The sequence below is a fragment of the Pongo pygmaeus genome, chromosome 9 (assembly GCF_028885625.2).
Source record: "Pongo pygmaeus isolate AG05252 chromosome 9, NHGRI_mPonPyg2-v2.0_pri, whole genome shotgun sequence".
Taxonomy (NCBI): domain Eukaryota; kingdom Metazoa; phylum Chordata; class Mammalia; order Primates; family Hominidae; genus Pongo; species Pongo pygmaeus.
In genome coordinates, this window is record NC_072382.2 from 42149250 (window position 1) to 42170012 (window position 20763).

Below are 20763 nucleotides of genomic sequence, written 5' to 3' on the forward strand. Positions count from 1 at the left end.
CTTGTACAATTACTGCTATTAACAACTTCAAAGTGTATCGATCAAATTTTAAACAATTAACTAAATGTTCACAATCACCTTCTGGAATCCAAGTTATTTTTATGGTACAAGTAAACCTTTACCTTTATCAATGGTTCATTTCACTAATGTCATTAAATACTTTTCAGTTTGTTAACTGTGCTTCAATTCTTATCTCCATGAGCAGAATACCACTAACTGGGTCATTGTGAGAGCTAAATAAGTTACAACTCTGGCAGGCAAAGAGCAACTTCTTAGTCAAAGATTATTAAGATTTATTGTTATTACTATTGTATTTGAAGATGAGAAACAGGTGCATATAATTGGAAGGGAATGATTGTTATTATTATTCTGGGTCTCTAACAGAATAATAATAACAATACTTCAATATTTAGTTTAAACATTTAAAACAATACTTCAATACTTAGTTTAAACATTTAAAACTGAGACAAATATTTCTAAACAGCATAAATTACACTCCAGCTACAGAAATTGTCTATTTTTTTCTAGGAACTTTCTTTAGAAACTTCTCAACAGTGATAATTGAGAGATTTTTATTTTCTTTAATGATTAAGATGTTAAAGGCTATGGAAATATACTCAGAGTGTGATGTATAATTTATTTTATAGCTGCTTATATTTTTAAAACTAAATTTTATATAAGTTTGTATAGTGACATAAAATACCTCTTTTCTGTACACTTATTCAACAATTCTATTCCCAGATGCAGAATTTACTACATGTAATATCCAAGAACATCAAAATCATACTATAACTATCCTCTAAAAGAGAATAAATAACTTACTAAACTTAAGCTATGTAGTTTTAATTGAGCTGATTGATTTTTCCTTGTAAACACTTGTCTTCAGAATATGTGAAGGAGCTTTATAGCCATACTATAAAACTATTTTCATTTATCAAAAAGTATTTATACTGATTTCTTTACGTGTGTCTTTGACTTTTCTTTGGATTTTTTTTTTAATGTTAAAACATGAACCAAGTTTCTCTCTTGCCACAAAACAGAATGTTTAATTAGAACAATTTTTATAAATTAGTAACATTGATTATAGAAATATGCATAACAGTTACTTGAGAACATAGACTACGTTAGATATTAAGAAATTATTGGGATGTCCAGTTCAAAAATGTTGGCCAAAAAGGATTGGTATCACCCACCCTAACGGGAAATCAGAAACAAACATACCGTGGTGAGATTATCACTAGTCATATCCCGGAACTCAAACACGAGGATGGGAGAGTTTCCTGAGCCACAGTGAAGTGAAAAATCTCCAAGCAAAAGATAAGAAAATTGGACTTTTATATCCACAATGTCCCTGTCCCCAATATGTACAGCACCAAGGACGTGGAAAAAAGTAGATCCACCATCCCCAGCCCTGGAAACTCTGCTCTAACTTGGCGTAAGGAGATGCCAAAGCAGCACCACACTGTAGAAGGTGTGTTCCACAGGTCCCCTGGCCACAAACCCCTAGCCAGCCCTCCCACACTACTGTGATATCCCCTTTGAGACATCTCCAATTGGGACAGATAACACTCTGATTTTTTTTTTTTTTTTTTTTCTAGAATTGAGGCACAGCTCAGCCTAAAGCATCATCAAATGCCATTGAGGAGGCAGTGATCTTATAGAAAAAAGTAACCAACAGGTAAATAAAAAAGAATCTCCAAGCAAACATAAAAAAAAAAAACAAGCCAGATAGAGAAGACTAGAATAAATAACTAATGCAAAGACTTTCAATGCAAAGACTAGATGTACATTCACAAGAAACAATGCAAACAGAAAACCATGACCTCCTTAAACTGACAAAACTAGAAACAGTAACTGACCCTAACAAGATGGCAATATGTTATTAGCTCCCTGATGAAGAATTCAAAATAGCAGTTTTAAGGAAATCAGTGACCTTGACGATAACACAGAGAAGCAATTCAGAAATTAATAATCATAGAAATTAATGAAAAGATTGAAATAATAAAATAATCAAACAGGAATCTTGAAATAAATAGGTTTGACAAACTGAAAAATGCATTAGAGACAACAGCAGACTGGATAAAGCAGAGGAAATAATTAATGACCTAAAAGACAGGCTATTTGAAAATGTAATCAGAGAAGGAAAAAGAAAAAAGAATGAAAAGAAACAAAGATTATCTACAAGATATAAAAAATTACCTCAATAGATGAAATCTAAAATTATTGTTGTTTAAAAGTGAGTAGAACATGAGTAAGGAAGAAATATAAAGCTTATTCAAACAAATAACAACAGAAAATGATCAAAAACTCGAGAAAGAGATAAATATGTAGGTACAGGAAGGTCAGAAAACATACAACAGTTTCAATCTCAGTAAGACCAACATAAGACACAATGATCAAACTCTAAAAGGCCAGTGGCAAAGAGAGGACCCTAAAAGCAGCAGGGGAAAATAAGCGAATAACATGTAAAGGAGCTCTACTTTATTTGGCAAGAGACTTCTAAATAGAAAGTATACAGGTCAGAATAGAATGGAAAAACCTTTTTTAAGATACTGAAAGGAAAAAAAAAATGCCCTCCAAGCATGCTGTTTTCAGCACAGCTATTCTTCAAATATGGAGATATCAACTATTTCCCAGACCAAAAAAAAAAAAAAAAAAAAACAGAGAATTCACTAACACCAGCTCTGTCTTACAAGAAATTCTAAGTGAATTTCTTTAATCTGATTAAAAAGAACCACTAGCATGCAAAAAGAAAACATATGGTATAAAACCCATTGGTAAAATATACACAGAAAACCCAGAATACTCTAACACTGTAATTGTGGTGTGCAATCCACTCATAATCCTAGTATGAAGTTTAAAAGACAAATCTATGAAAAAAAAATACCTATAACAACCCAAGAAGCAATACACAATATAAAAATGTGTAAATCGAGACAACAAAAAGTCAAAACATGGTAGAGGGGATGGAGTTAAATTGTAGAGGTTTCTTTTTCTTTTATTCGATTGTTATTTGTTTCTATTTTCTTTGTGACCTAAGAGAAGTTATAATCTCTTTAAAATAATGAGTTATATATAAAAGATTTTTTGCAAGACTCATGGTAACCCCAGTACAAAAATATAATAGATTCACTAAAAATAAAAAATGTTATGAAATAAAACATACTACCATAAAAATTACTTAGGCAAATGTAAGACTGAAAAAAAGGAAGAAAGAGAGTAGCTATGAAACATTCAGATAAGTGGCAATGAAACAGCAGTAATAAGTTTTTCCTCATCAATAATAACACTGAATATAATTGTACTCAATAATTCAATTAAAAGAGATAAAGTGGCTGAATGGATTAAGAAACAAGACCCAACTATATAGTGCCTATGAGAAGATGACATCTCCCATAAAGACACACAGAAAAAGGAAGTGAAGGGACAGAAAAAGATATTCCACGTAAATAGAGACCAGAAAAATCAGAAGTAGCTATACTTATATCAGAAAAAATAGACTATAAATAAAATACTGAAAATAGAGACGAAGAATGTCACTACATAAAGATAAAACAGTCAATTTGTCATGAGAATATAACAATAATAAATATCTATGCACACAACACTGGAGCTCCCAACTATATAAAGCAAGCATTAATAGTTAATGGAATAGATAAACCATAAAATAATAATAGCAGGGATATTTAAAAAAAACTTCCATAAACCTGGAATGAATAATGAAATCAAAGCATGAATAAAAATTCTTATATCAAAGAAAAGCCCAGGACATGATGGCTTCACTGCTAAAATCTGCCAAATATTTTTAAAAAACTATTATCAATTCTATTGAAATTACTGGAAAAAAATTAAAGAAGAAATACTTTAAAATGCATTCTATGAGGTTAGCATTACCCTGATGCCAAAACCAGACAGTGATGCAACAAAAAAAGAAAACTGCAGATTAATATCAATGATAAACATAGATGCAGAAATTCTCAACAAAATAATAGCTAATGGAATTCAATAGCACGTTAAAAATATCATTTGCTGTGATCAAGCGGGACTCATTCCAGGAATATAAGGATTGTTCAACATACACAAATCAATAAACAAGACAAATCACATTAACAGGTTTAAGAACAAAAATATATAATTATTTCAATAGAAGCTGTGGAAACATTGGATAAAATTCAACATCCCTTTGTGATTAAAAATTTTTTTTTGACAAACTAGGGTAATAGAAGGAAATACCTCATAAAAACAAAGACCATATATGACAAAGCCATGGCTAATATCTCATTGAACAGGAAAAAAAATTTGAAATCCTTTCCTCCAAGATCTGGAACAAGACAATGATGTTCACTTTTATCACACTTCTGCAACATACTACTGGAAATCCTGGCCAGGACAATTAAGCAAGAGAAAGAAAGGGCATCCAAATTGGAAGGAAAGAAGCCAAATTAGCCCTTCTTGAAAATGACATGATCTTATACTTAGAAAAACTTAAAGACTCCATAAAAAACACACAAACAAACAAAATCTGTTGGCACTGATAAACAAATTTCATTAATTTGCAGAATATAAAAGCAACATACAAAAATCAGTAGTATTTAGATATGTCAACAGTGAACAATTTGAAAAAGGAATCAAGTAAGTAATCTCATATACAGTAGCTATAAAGAATATAAAATGCCTAGGAATCAATTTAACCAAAGAAATGAAAGATCTATATAAGCAAAACTATAAAACACTGATGAGAGAAATTGAAAAGAATACCAAAAAAGAAAATATATTACAGGCTTATGAATTGAAATAATTGATATTGTTAAAGTGACAATTCTGCCAAATTAAATTTACAGATTCAAGGCAATTTCTGTCAAAATATCAATGACAATTTTTGCAGAAGTAGAAAAATAAATTCTAAAATGTATATGGAATGACAAAAGACTAGATAACCAAAACAATTCTGAGCAAAAAGAACAAAGCTGAACACATCAAACTAAGTGATTTTAAAATATACTACAAAGCTACAGTAACCAAATTGCATGGTACTGTCATAAAGACAGACACATATGCCAATGGAAATTAATGGAGAACTCAGAAATAAATCCACACAGTTATAGTAAACTCACTTTTGGCACAGGTTCCAAGGATATATAGTGGGGAAAAGATAGCCTCTTCAATAAATGTTCTTGGGAAAACTGGGTAACCAGTTGCAGAAGAATGAAACTAGGCCTCTCTCTCTTACCATATACAAAACAATCAAATGAAATTGAATTAAATAAATAAAGACCTGAAACTACGAAATTACTAGAATACAGCATTGGGGAAATAATGTAGGACATTATTCTGGGCAAAGATCTTTTGAGTGTGACTTCAAAACACAAGTAACTAAAGAAAAAAGACAAATTGGGATTACATTGAGATAAAAAACTTCCACACAACAAAGGAAATAATCAACAAAATTAAGAGACAACATGCAGAATGGGAGAAAATATTTGCAAACTACCAATCTGATTCATCTGGGATTAATAACCAGAATATATAGGGAGCTCAAATAACTCAATAGTAATAAAACAGTAATAATAGTAATAATCTTGCCCCCAAGTCCTGAGAGAATTGCTATAATTTAGGGCCATATTAGTAGGGAATGTGGAATACTTTGAAGCAACCTGACTAATGTTACCTAGTGCTATTCTCTTCTCAAAATAATCCTACTTGAGACAGATCTGTCACTTACAGAGCACAGTAAAACATGTTCAAAACAATAAGCAGAGTTTCATATGATATGAATGACTATCCAAGCCACCCTACAGTGAGCCATGCTGCATTTTCACTAATCCGTGGACTATGGCTTATGGTCTGACTGTTTAGTAGGTCCAGGGACAAGCCTCAGACTGGCTATAAATCAAGCCACTCCATTGGGATGAGGCATTTAAATAAAAAATGGTTTCTGCTCCTGATAAGCTTTTTGTTACCCTGTGAATACTTACCAGAAAAAGCCCCTACACTGATGAAAAGGAACAAAACCAAAGAACAGAACATTCTTGTCAGTAAAATGCAGAACCTGAATTGTTTTCCATCCCAGATCAAGCGTATGTGCAACTAACTAATTCCTAGATCAGCAAGAGGAAGTCTCCTAAGGATTCAGACGCCACCTAGACTGGGCCTACACACATGATTGCCATTGCCATTAGAAAATGCTGAAACAGGATGAAAAATTGTCTCACCTGTCAGACGTTGGCTAATGCTAAAAATACTGCCTAGGATCTGATACTTCCAGCAGAGTCCAGGACATCCTTGGACTACAGATTATGTTTGGTCTATTATTTCCCCCAGGTGTTGCTGTTTACCTGACCCCACCAGATGCAGTTCCATGGGAGATATAAAAAATTGCAGAGCTGAAGCCTCTTTATTTCATCTTGCTTATACTCTGGCTTTAAATACATAAAGGTTTGATTGCAAATTTTGATTTTGTTCTTTGTCTTAACTGCCCACTTTGACATCTTGTGGCTCCATGGTTCCCCAGAAAGATGATAAGAACAATTTTCATCAGAAAATCTAGTCCCTGTTAATATTACTTCTCCTAAAAATAATGCTTTGGGACAATTTGAATCCACATGGCTTCAAGACAGGCTATTCTGAAAGAGCTTACATGTAAGATCAGAAACTATGAAACTGCCAGAAGAAAACATTGGAGAAATGCTGCAAGACATTTGTCTGGCAAAACATTTTTTGAATAAGACCTGAAAAACATAGGGAACAAAAGCAAAAATGGAAATGAAATTGCATCAAGCTAAAGAGCTTCTGCACAGAAAATCAACAAACTAGAAAGACAATCTATAGAATAAGAAACAAATACTGCAAACTATTCATCTGACAAGGGATTAATAAGGAATATATAAGGAATTGAAACAACTCAATAGTAAAAAATAAAAGCACAAAAATCTAATTACAATATGGGTAAATAATCTGAAAAGACTTTGCTCAAAAGCAGATATACAAATGGCCACCAGGTATATGAAAGAATCAATGTCACGAAACATCAGAGAAATGCAAATCATAACCACAATGAGATATGACCTTACCCCAGTTAAAATTGCTTTTATCAAAAAGAATGGAAATAACAAGTGAGAATCTGGAGAAAGGAAAACCTTTGTACTGTGGTGGGTTATGTAAATTAGTATAACCGCTATGGACAACTGTACGGAGGTTCTTCATAAACCTAAAAACAGAACTACCATATGATTCGGCAATCCAACTGCCTGGTATACACCTAAAATAAATGAAATTGGTATATTGAGTAGATACCTGCACTTCTATGTTTATTGCAGTACTATTTAAAATAGCCAAAATATGGAGTCAACCTTAGGGTTCATCAATGGATGAATGGATAATGAAAATGGAGTATACAATGGAATATTAGTCAGCCTTAAAGAAACAATGAAACCCTGTTATTTGCAGAAACATGTAGAAACTGGATTTCATTAAGTGAAAAAAGCCAAGGGCAGACATGTTCTCACTCGTATGAGGAAGCTAAAAAGGTAGATCTCTTGAAATAGACAGTATAATAGTGGTTGCCAGAGGCCAGGAAATGCAGGGGGAAAGAAGAGAAGACAGGTTGATTAATGGGTACAAACATACAGTTTCATAGATGAAATAAAACCTAGTGCTTAATGAACCAATAGGGTAACTGTAGTTAACAATAATATATTGTAAGTATCAAGATAGTTAGAAGATAATAATTTAATGTTTCTAATTTAAGAACGGGCAAAGATTTAAGGTGTACTATGATGGAGAATGTAAATTACAAATTATGTTGATTTGATCTTTATAATTATATAATGTTGTTATATACAATTATAATGATTTGATCTCTACAAATTATATAAATGTATCAAATTATCACATGTACCCAATAAATTGTGCATCTATTATGCATTAATAAAAATTAAAATAAAAAATTAATGACTGCAGTGCAAATTGCAGGCATACCTTGCTTTATTATGCTTCACTTTATTGAGCTTCACTTGTATAGGTACTTTTCACAAACCCACTTGGTTATTCTAACAATATTTCAAATTTTTTATTATTATTATAATACCTGCTATGGTGATCGTTAATTAGTGATCTTTGTTACTATTGTAATTGCTTTAAGGCACCATGAACCATGACTTTATAAGATCGTGAAGTTAATTGGTAAACTAAATTGTGTGTGTTCTGTCTGCTCCACCAGCCAGCCGTTTCCCCAACTCTCTTCCTCTCCTTGGCCCTTCCTATTCCCTGAGAAACAACAATATTAAAATTAGGTCAGTTTATAATGCCACGATAGCCCCTACTTGTTCAAGTGAATGAAAGAATTGCATGTCTCTCACTTTATATCAAAAGCTAGAAATAATTAAGTTTAGTGAGGAAGGTGTATCTAAAGCCAAAATAGGCTGAAAGCCAGCCCTCTTGCACCAAACATTTAGCCAAGTTGTGAATGTAGAATAAAAAGTTATTGAAGGGAATTAAAAGTGTTACTTCAGTGAACATGCAAATAATCAGAAACCACTTATTACTAACATGTTGAAAGTTCTAGTGGTTCAAATAGAATATCAATTCATACCCAGCATTACCTTAAGCCAAAGCCTATTCCAGAGCAAGGCCATAATTCTCTTCATTTCTGTGAAGGCTGAGAGAGGTGAATAAGTTGCAAAAGGAAAATTTGAATGTGGCAGAACTTGGTTCATGAGGTTTAATGAAAGACGCTGTCTCTATAACATAAAAGTGCAAGGTGAAGTAGCAAGTTCTGATATAGAAGCTACAGTAAGTTACCCAAGAACTCTAGCTAATGGATGGAGGTTGCTCCATGGAACAACAGATTTTTAATGTAGACAAAACAGGTTTCTATTGGAAGAAGAGGCCATCTGGACATGTATTTTGAGAGAGGCAAAGTCCATGTCTGGCTTCAAAGCTTCAAAGCTTCAAAGGACAAGGTGACTCTCTTGTTAGGGGCTAAATGCAGCTGGTGACATTAAATTGAAGCCAGTACTCATTTGCCACTCCAAAAAAGTCCATAGCCCTTATGAATTATGCTAAATGTACTCTGTTTGTGCCCTATATATGGAAAAGCAAAGCCTGAATGACAGCACCTCTTTTCTAGTATGATTTACTGAATACTTTAGGCCCACTGTGGAGACCTACTGCTCAAAAATATATATTATTTTCAAAATATTACTGTTCATTAACAATGCAACTGGGTACCCAAGAACTCTGATAGAAATGTTCAAGGATATGAATGTTGTTTTTGTGCCTGCTAACCCAACATCCATTCTGCAGCCCACGTTTCAAGGAGTCATTTTGACTTTCAATTCTTATTATAATACATTCCATAAGACTACAACTACTTTAGATAGTGATTCCTCTGATGGATTTGGGTGAGTCCATTGAAAACCTTGAGAAAAAACATCATCATTCTAGATGCCATTAAGAACATCTTTGATTCATGGGAGTAGGTAAAAATGTTAATATTAACAACAGTTTGAAAGAAAATTGATTTTAAACCTCATGGATGAATTTGAGGGATTCAAGACTTCAGTGGAGGAAGTCATCACAGATGTGGTGAAAATAGCAAGATAATTAAAATTAGAAGTTGAGCCTGAAGATATAAGTGATAGAATGTCATGACCAAACTTAAACAGATAAGGATGAGCACAAAATTCAGTTTCTTGATATGAAATCTTCCCCTGGTGAAGATGCTGTGAATATTGTTGAAATCAGAACAAATGGTTTACAATATTACGTAAACTTAGTTGACAAAGCAGCAGCAAGGTTTGAGATGATTGACTCCAATTTTGAAATAAGTTCTACTGTGGGTAAAATGCTATCAGACAGCATCACATGCTACAGAGAATTATTTTTGGGAAATGAAGAGTTAGTGCAGCAAACTTCATTGTTGTCTTATTTTAAGAAATTGCCACAGCCACCCTAACCTTCAGCAACCACCACCAAGATCTGTCTACATCCAGCTACACTGAGGCAAGACCCACCACTAGCAAGATACTTATAATTTGCTGTAGGGTAAGATGATTGCTAATATTTTTGGCAATAAACCATTTTTAATTATGGCATGTACATTGTTTTTTTCAGACAAAATGCTATTGAACTCTTCATAAACTGAAGTATAGTGTAAACATAATTTTTATATAAACTGGAAATTTAAAAAAATATGATTCACTTTATTGTGATATTTGCATTATTGTTGTGGTCTTGAATCATGCCTACCATATCTCTGAGGTATGCACATACTATAAAAAAGATCATCCCAGTGGCTCACACCCCATTTTTTTATTTTTATTTTTGAGACAGGGTCTCTTTTACTAAGGCTGGAATGCAGTGGTGTGATCGTGGCTCACTGCATCCTCAACCTCTTGGGCTCAGGCCATCCTCCTACCTCAGTCTCCCAAGTAGCTAGGACTACAGGAGCGCATCACCACTAATGGCTAATCATTTTTGTCTTTGTAGAGATGGGATCTCGCTATGTTACTCAGGCTGGCCTCAAACTCCTGAGCTTAAGTAATCTCCTGATTTAGCCTTCCAAAATACTGGAATTACAGGTGTGAGCCACAGTACCTGGCCTTGAGCCACATTCTTTAAGCATAGAACCCCATCGCAATGGTACATACAAAACCTATATTCTGAGTTGTTTTTCTCTGCAACTCATTATTTTCTCTACAGTTACCCTAAACTCTTTGTTCTCTTGAAACTGAATCCACTTCATCTCTCAGATAGTAAATCCACGTTAAAGCAGGATTCTCTTTCCAAATATTTGTGATCTTTCTTCTGTCTCTATATACCCAGAGAGAGAATGAAGAGTATAGGTTAAGAGTTTTATTTCTGTGTGATATTCACTGTGGGTTTGTTATAAATAGCCCTTATTATTTTTAGATACGTCCCACCAATACCTAATTTATTGAGAGTTTTTAGCATGAAGGGCTGTTGAATTTTGTCGAAGGTCTTTTCTGCATCTATTGAGATAATCATGTGGTTTTTGTCTTTTGTTCTGCTTATTGATTTGCGTATGTTGAACAGGTCTTGCATCCCAGGGATGAAACCCACTTGATCATGGTGGATAAGCTTTTTGATGTGCTGCTGGATTCGGTTTGCCAGTATTTTATTGAGGATTTTTGCATCGATGTTCATCAGGGATATTGGTCTAACATTCTCTTTTTTTGTTTTGTCTCTGCCAGGCTTTGGTATCAGGATGATGCTGGCCTCATAAAATGAGTTAGGGAGGATTCCCTCTTTTTCTATTGATTGGAATAGTTTCAGAAGGAATGGTACCAGCTCCTCCTTGTACCTCTGGTAGAATTAGGCTGTGAATCCATCTGGTCCTGGGCTTTTTTTGGTTGGTAAGCTGTTAATTATTACCTCAATTTCAGAGCCTGTTATTGGTCTATTAAGAGATTCAACTTCCTCCTGGTTTAGTCTTGGGAGGGTGTATGTGTCCAGGAATTTATCCATTTCTTCTAGATTTTCTAGTTTATTTGCATAGAGGTGTTTATAGTATTCTCTGATGGTAGTTTGTACTTCTGTGGGATAGGGGGTGATATCCCCTTTATCATTTTTTATTGTGTCTATTTGATTCTTCTCTCTTTTCTTATTTATTAGTCTCGCTAGTGGTCTATGAATTTTGTTGATCTTTTCAAAAAAATGAGCTCCTGTATTAATTGATTTTTTGAAGGAGTTTTTGTGTCTCTACATCAGAGTAAACAAGCAACCTACAGAACGGGAGAAAAATTTTGCAATCTGCTCATCTGACAAAGAGCTCATATCCAGAATCTTCAAAGAACTCAAACAAATTTACAAGAAAAAAAAAAAGACAACCCCATCAAAAAGTGAGCAAAGGATATGAACAGACACTTCTCAAAAGAAGACATTTATGCAGCCAACAGACACATGAAAAAATGCTCATCATCACTGGCCATCAGAGAAATGCAAATCAAAACCACAGTGAGATATCATCTCACACTAGTTAGAATGGCAATCATTAAAAAATCAGTAAACAACAGGTGCTGGAGAGGATGTGGAGAAATAGGAACACTTTTACACTGTTGGTGGGACTGTAAACTAGTTCAACCACTGTGGAAGTCAGTGTGGCGATTCTTCAGGGATCTAGAACTAGAAATACCATTTGACCCAGCCATCCCATTACTAGGTATATATGCAAAGGAACATAAATCGTGCTGCTATAAAGACACATGCACACGTATGTTTATTGTGGCACTACTCACAATAGCAGAGACTTGGAACCAACCCAAATGTCCAACAATGATAGACTGGATTAAGAAAATGTGGCACATATACACCATGGAATACTACGCAGCCATAAAAAATGATGAGTTCATGTCCTTTGTAGGGTCATGGATGAAGCTGGAAACCATCATTCTCAGCAAACTATCGCAAGGACAAAAAGGCAAACACTGTATGCTCTCACTCATAGGTGGGAATTGAACAATGAGAACACTTGGATACAGGAAGGGGAACATCACATCCCGGGGCCTGTCGTGGGGTGGGGGGAGGGGGGAGGGGGGAGGGATAGCATTAGGAGATATACCTAATGTAAATGACGAGTTAATGGGTGCAGCACAACATGGCACATGTATACATATGTAACAAACCTGCATGTTGTGCACACGTACCCTAGAACTTAACGTATGATAAAATATATATATTATATATATATATATATATATATATATATAAAGAGTTTTATTTCTGGTATCAGAAAGGCATGCGTTTAAATGTTAACAAATTGCAAACAAAAATCATGATGAAGATGATCATGTTGATGATAATGATGATGATGTCAAAAAAAGTAGTAGAAAATCCCACTAAGGGGAAAGCAAAATATTGAAAGGCAACAATACATGAGATAGAAAGAAGTGATTGTAGTCAACATATTTTAAAATTCTTACCATGTCGTGAAGGAAGGTAGAAATGCAGACAAATTTTAGATATTAAATATTAACATTAAATTTAAGAATAACACTAATATAAAAATATAATCTATAACTTTCAAAGCATTAATGACGTAATAAAAATAACATCTATATGGCTGGGCGCGGTGGCTCATGCCTGTAATCCCAGCATTTTGGGCGGCCGAGGAGAGCAGATCACCTGAGGTCAAGAGTTCGAGAACAGCCTATCCAACAGGGTGAAACCTTGTCTCTACTAAAAATACAAAAATTAGCCGGGTGTGGTGGTGGTCACCTATAATCCCAGCTACTCAGGAAGCTGAGGCAGGAGAATGGTTGGAACCCAGGAGGCGGCAGAGGTTGCAGTGAGCCAAGACCATGCCATTGCACTCCAGCTTGGTCAACAGAGCAAGATTCTGTCTCAAAAAAAAAAAAAAAATCAGCAGACTGTACATTTAATATTGGTGCACTTTATGTATGTTATGCCTCAATTTTTGTTTTAAATGAAGTAGAAAATGAGAACAGAAATGGTACCAAATAACCAAAGAATCTTGGATTAACTTTTGTGTTTCATCATTATAACTGTAGTTATTTTCACCAATATTTTACTTTATGGATATATGTTCATTCTAGACCATCCAGAAGTCAGTCTGGTCAGCCATGCATCTCTTATGTGCACTTGACTTTGCTTTTGGGCTTCCTCTCTTGATAATGAACACTTTTTTTTTACACTACTGGGTAAACTCTTCTTTCTAGATTATAATTTTGGATGGTAACTATTTTTCAATCATTATCTAAAATATTGTTTCCCTTTTCATGTTTTCAATTAATATTATGGAGATGTTCAGGGCTGAAATAATTTTACACATCATCTTAAATGAGATCTAATCCTCTTACATTAGAGTCTGTAAAATAAAATGTTGGCTTATATTTTTCCATGAGCTTTAGACATTAGATTCCAGGAGAACTGAAAACTGCAAGACAAAATATCTCAAGTGCTTGCAATGCATGAGAATGTTAACAGAATATTCATTTTTTCAAAATGCCATTTAGTTTGTCTAAGAATACAATGTGTGTCTTTTGTTTCTGAGCCTATATTCTGTTAGGAGTATATTAAGCTTTCTAGACCATTCAGTTTTAATGATAAAGGAAACAAAATAAATAAAATTATCTTCTGCAGTCCATTAAGTGTTCTCATCCAGAGGTTTGAACATTACTATATTATCCTTCTGAAGAAAAAAAAATTGTCCTGGCAAAAGTTTGCAAAGTATCCTAAATAAAGAAAGAGGACTTTGGAAAATCATAACAGAACAAAGAATAAAGACTGCAACTTCGGAACCCTAAAGACATACTGCATAAACAAAGTCCAATTGTCTGCTAACTGTTCTGTTAAACTGAAGTTTAATCTGATTCTTTCCAATTGTCTGATCAAAAGGTGTTTAACTTTTTAACCTCATTTTGCTTAATAACAAAGTGAGTAATTATAGGACTATGGTGAGGGTCCAATACAAGAATTGGAAAGCACTCAGTGCACTAATTCTTGCAAAAAAATGGCTTAATAAATAGTAAATAAGCACAACATCACACACAGTATCAATAACAAGAAACAGGACAGAGGACATACAGAAAGGCAGGATACTGATGATTTTGTCTCCCCTGAATTGTTTGCTGAATTACTATTTTATTCAGAACTCAATTATGAATCTCCATCTTTTGTAAAGTTCTCATTAAGTGCACTAGACAGAGACAATCCTTGCTCTGTAAGAACTCATCTCTTCTGTATACTTCCTATGAATTTTGCAGTATATTGATTTTTAAGCATTTTCCATATTGTCCTACAATTATTTGTACGTGTCTTTGTTTTTACCAATAGATACTAAATTCCAGGAGAATTGAAAACTTTTAAAAACTATGTTTGATCTCTAACACTTTAGCACATAGTGTAATATATATAATGGCCAGAAGGGTAGTGTTTTTTATTTAATCTTCTTATAACTTCATTTGAATTAAAGAGAAAATGTTCTTAAGCCAGATAATTACCAAGAAAATGCCATTGGATCAGACTAGTATATGACTTTGGACCTGGAATATATTGAGTCAAATTGGAGTTCCACTCAATTCTACCTGATGTAAAACATCAACAACAACAACAACAACAAACTTAGAACAATTATGGAATCACTGGTTAAAAAAATAAGGATAATCTTAAGTTGGCTTAAGAGATGTGATGTATTTCTCATATACTGTGGCCCATTTGTGCACTGCATACTCCACGTCAACTGAGCCACCTGTGTAAGTGTTGGCACTGTACAACCATGCCTTGACCAAGTCCTAAATAACCTTTACCAAGGACACATATTTTTAAAGCCTGGAGCTTCCTTCATTTCAGACACTTTCATTATCTCTACGTCTCAAAATCTTTTTCTTTTATGAACTGTGTTCTGCCACATGAATTAAAATTAAAAGTAACATTTGAAAAGCGATTTACAGTTTTTATATGTAATGTATACAGTTTTGCATAATTATTTTACTAGATTTTCACTTTGATTGAAATATGTATTATTTATTACCATTGTTCCTATCTAGTAAGAAAGAAAATAAAACACAGACATAATTAAAAATACAAAACTAACAAAAAACAACAACAAAACATCAACAATAACAAAACTTGCCCAACGTTACAAAAGTAGTAGTCTTAATTTAACAGCATACGGTCTTTTAGGGCCAAATTTTATTCTTCTTTTTAAATACCAGTTATTCTCACCTATATTTCCATGGCAACTTTTACATATGGCATAGCAATTAGGATGTTATGTTTTGTCTTATTGTTGAATCATTCTTATGTTGAATGCACATGCATATCTCTAATTTATAAACAGCATGAGGAAGGGCATATGTTGTTTCTATAACAGTTGGCTGAATGAAAGCAGTTGACTTCATTTTATGAGATCATTTTCATGTTCATCATAATTTAGTTTAGGACTCATATGGTAAACCTTTTGAGGTTGTAAGACAAAGATCATTTACAAGACACAGACTGCAAGGCAATAAAGCTTGGACAAGAAAAAGTTTAAAAGTAATTAGATACAAAATCTAGGAACTTATGGCCAAAGGAATAAAAATACCGAGATTGAAATTTAGAAAAGAGAGACCACAGTGTGCTGAAATACTTGAACCCATGAAGATTAAGCTGGATTAAAAAGTGATTATAAAACAACAGAGAAGACATTTTTCAGGAAAGATGAAAAAAATTGTATGTATTTTTGGACAGAAAAAAGCTGTTTTCTCTGATGATTAATGATCAAAGAAGATACATTATGGGTATTCTCTTATATTAATTATAGAGAAACATAATTGTGGAGATGCCTCAACATCTTCCAGAGAAGTGCGACAATATAATAGAATTGATCAGCACACTTTATATTACTAGGATATCAGGAATTATCTTTATTTTTTGTCCACTTATTATAACTCTTCTATTTTTTCAAAATTTTTTTTCACTATTAGATTCATCTCTATTTGAATCTAAACATATTTAACTTCTTCCCATTATGAAAAATCAAAGCAAAACAAAGCAAAAGGCTTTAACGTCTTTGCTTGGATGTCACTCAGTGGACCACAATTTGGAACATACTTCTCTACTTCATATTCCTGAACTTCTTTTCTCCAGTGTTAATTTATTTTAGGTAAACTTTTCCAAAAAACAACCAATTGCCTTAACTAGAAATTTGAACATCACATGTGTATAATCCCTCTCCCCAAAAAACTTTTGAACCCACCAATAACCAAGTGGTCTTTCTTTCATCTGTCAAATATTTATCAAATCTCTCAGCTTTTATTCCTATTGACTGATTGTATATTTGTACTAGCTTAATAATTTCCTACTTGAAGTACTGATATAATTTAATTGATATAGTTCATTCAGATTTTCTCTCTGCAATCCATTTCCCGGATTGCTAGTAGAGTAATATTTTTAAATGCCTATCTTATTTTTATTTTACCCTACTCTTGTCTCCATGATTTACCCATTTAATTTTCCTTCACCTGGAATACAAATCTATACTTACTTTTCCCATTTGTTAAGCTAACTTCTATTTGTAATTCAGGTCTCATTTTAAATACAATTTCTTCAGAAAACAAACTCTAGGTTCTTAGCCCCGTTAACAATACTCATAAATTCTTTAATCTCTGTTGTTTTGTCAAGACTGTCTAGATAATGTGACAATAATCAGTATCATAAAATCTCAGTGTCTGTAAAAGCATATTTCTCACCCATATCACATATTCACTGTGGCTTAAGGGGCCTATGGGAGAGCTCTCATTCAGATGACCACTCACAGACCCAAGGTGATACAGACTATCCCTTTTAAGATGTAAAATCTGTAACAAAAAAGCCCCCTAGATCAACTTGACACAAAAAGGAAGAGCCTGTAGAAACCTTAAAGCTTATCACTGCCTAAGAAGGCATGTGCAACACTTCTTATTTTTTATTTCCTTCCCCAGAGCCAGTCACATAGTGGGCCCAACTCCAAAGCACCTAGTCAGTGCAGTCTTCCAAGTGCCAGGATAGGAGAAGAGCTAAATATTATTGAGTATTTGTAATCTATATGTTCCCTGTATTATATAGTGAGCTACACAAAAAAAGGAACTTGGTCTGTTTTTTTCACTGCTATACCTGGTACAGTGCCTTGTATCATAAGAGGTTAAACCATAAACACATATTAAATGAATAAAATAATATCATATTTCAGTTGACAGCATTGCTCATTGGTTCCAAATACCAAACCTATCACTTACTAACTGAGGGATTTTAACCAAATTAACATGTCACCTATGAAACAGAGGTCATATGGTACCTACCCATCAGAATCTTTACAATGATATTGTGCTTAAAAATATCTTAATTTTTATAGGATTATGTGTGTTAGCCACTGTTAATATTTTATTTTTAACTGAAACTCAAATTACTAGTCTATATATAAATAAATATTTAAAATATAAACTTATCAAGTAATCATTACACATATTATTATTGCTAGTTGCCATTTTGAAACAACAATTTACATGGAATATTAGAACTAGTGCAAGCTTAACATTCTTATATACAGATTAGGAGACTACAGCCAAAATAAGTGAACTAGTATCCCAAAGATTACACTACAAGTTAATGGCAATGCCCAAACATATACCCAAATCCCTTCTCTCTTTAATTTTTGTTTAATATAATCTATATGGAAACTCACAAATCTAAAAAATTTTAATGCAGATAAATTATTTAAGCAGGCAAGGAAATGCACCAAGAAAAATAATAAAATGTTGATAGAAAATTATAACAATTTAGTCAATAATTCTATGACATAAAAATTGAAATTTGCGATCACTTAGAACTCAAATATTCATCCTACTTGGACTTTTACTCAAGAGCTTTAAGACTCATGCAATCATCTTGGAAATAAATTTGTGTCTACAATGTTTTAAATAACCTTTCAAAATTCCAGCTCTCCTAAAAAATTGTTTCATCATGTCCTTTGTTTTCTTTATGAAATAGTTTTATTATAGTTGAAACAGGAAAATAGACATCCAGTGTCCCATGACAAACATTCCTTTGCTTTATACAAAACTTAAAATGAAAATGTTATTATCAACTATTCATCTTCATTAATGGTTTTGTATCTTGTACAGAATAAAATGACACTCAATAACTTTCAAGTTTTAGAATATACAAAGCATACTAATGAAGAGACAGACAGATCAGTGAAAATTGCTTTGATTATTTCCTTGGAATGATAATTTATATACTCTATATAATATTCTAATCAATGCTTTTCAAGAGAAGTGGCACCCAATTTGTTTTATTAGGAGCAATTGTATAAAAAGGAAGAATAGACAGCATTTTCATCATCATTTTTATTCTACTTTTATGTTACACCACATGGTCAACCCAGAAATAAGTATGTCTTAAGTATAATCTAGATGCTCAAATTTGTACTTTAGAAATTTATAAAATATTAGATCTGTAATATGACTATATTTTAACAGAAAAAAATAACTGACTGAACCTAATTTACAGTTACATCACCAGATTTAATTTGTTAATTTCTCCTCAATCAAAAATCACTTATGATAAATTTTTATGGTAATATCTAAGATTATCACATAAAAACTGGTTTAAAAAAGTAAATAAAATTGAAGAATTGCAGTTTCTCTGAACATATCTTTAGTTCATTATTTTTTAACATGCAAAGAAATTAAGATTGAAGGCAGATGTTACAAATAAAAATCAACTTTTTTTTTTTGAGACAGAGTCTCTGTTGCCTAGCCTGGAGTGCAGTGGCATGATCTCAGCTCATGCAGCTTCCACCTTCTGCGTTCAAGCAATTCTCCTGCCTCAGCCTCCCAAGTAGCTGGGATTACAGGTGCATGCCACCAGAACCAGCTATTTTTTGTATTTTTAGTAGAGATGGGATTTTACCATGTTGGCCAGGCTGGTCTCAAATTCCTGACCTCAAGTGATCTGCCTGCCTCAGCCTCCCAAAGTGCTGGGATTACAGGCATGAACCACTGTGCCCTGCCTGAAAATCAACTTTTAACCTTGGTCTTTCACCAAGGCTCCCTGGGTGCACAGTTTGGTAAATTTGATCCAACTGTCATATTACCTTACAATGTAACTTTACAGAAACCCAGTGAGATAATTTATTTTTTAATGTGCTTAAAATTTTTTAAAAAATGAAATAAGTGGCAAAATATGCTAATTAAATAAAATCTCCAAGGTAATATTTGCATACTGGTATTATAGGAAGACAGAAAAGTCCACTAAACATCCCTGAATAAAAAAAAATCTGTAAAACAACTTTGGGGAGGAGATTTTCATGAAGAGGAAGTAGTATGTGCCAGAGATGAGGAAAGGACTAAATTTTATACACATTAGGAGACAAAAGATGGCCAGTGGGACCAAACTCAGAAACAAGTAGAAGTATCAGGAGGTGAGAATAGACAGGCAAGCGTCACATCATTTATGGTCTTGTAGACTAAAGTAAGAAATAGGATTATATTTTAAGTGCAATTGGAAGCCATTGTAAGGTTTTAAAAATGCCCATGATGGCCGGGTGCAGTGGCTCACACCTGTGATCCCAGCACTTTGGGAGGCCTAGGCGGCCGATCACGAGGTCAGCAGATCGAGACCATCCTGGCTAACATGGTGAAACCCCATCTCTACTAAAAAATAGAAAAAATTACCTGGATGTGGTGGTGGGTGCCTGTAGTCCCAGCTACTCTGGTGGCTGAGGCAGGAGACTGGCGTGAACCCAGGAGGCTGAGTTTGCAGTGAGCCGAGATTGCACCACTGCACTCCAGCCTGGGCGACAGAGCGAGACTCCATCTCAAAAAACAAAACAACAACAACAACAACAAAATGCCCATGATACGAACAATTTAGATCATTAGACTGCTCTGTGGAAGAAGATTAATTCTAAAAACTTGAATTGTGTTTTTATAAATATTATATATGTAAATTTAACAATTGTGCATTTCCATAAACAAACATGATCACACAAAAGAAATTTTTGAGATAAAGTGTTAACTAGATCTTACTCCATTCTACTTAAATTATATGTGTTAGTTTTATTATGGGCCTACCAGAATACCTGTTACAGAAGGGGGTCACATATCCACTACACAACCTGTAGATAACAGAAAGCTGAATGTGTTGTTTACATGGAGAACACCACTTGGTCTAGCTCCGATCGTGTCTCAGAGGTAGAAAGGTAAGATTTGAATTTATTGAGAATTCGAAGTTTAGTTGAAGACAGGCCTTTCAATATAG

At 33.6% G+C, this 20763-nt stretch overlaps 1 pseudogene; it reads left to right on the forward strand.

The window, feature by feature from the left end:
* Positions 1 to 1362: 1362 nt before the first annotated feature.
* LOC129008616 (N-acylneuraminate-9-phosphatase-like) overlaps positions 1363 to 20763 on the forward strand; it is a 150286-nt pseudogene continuing 130885 nt past the window's right edge.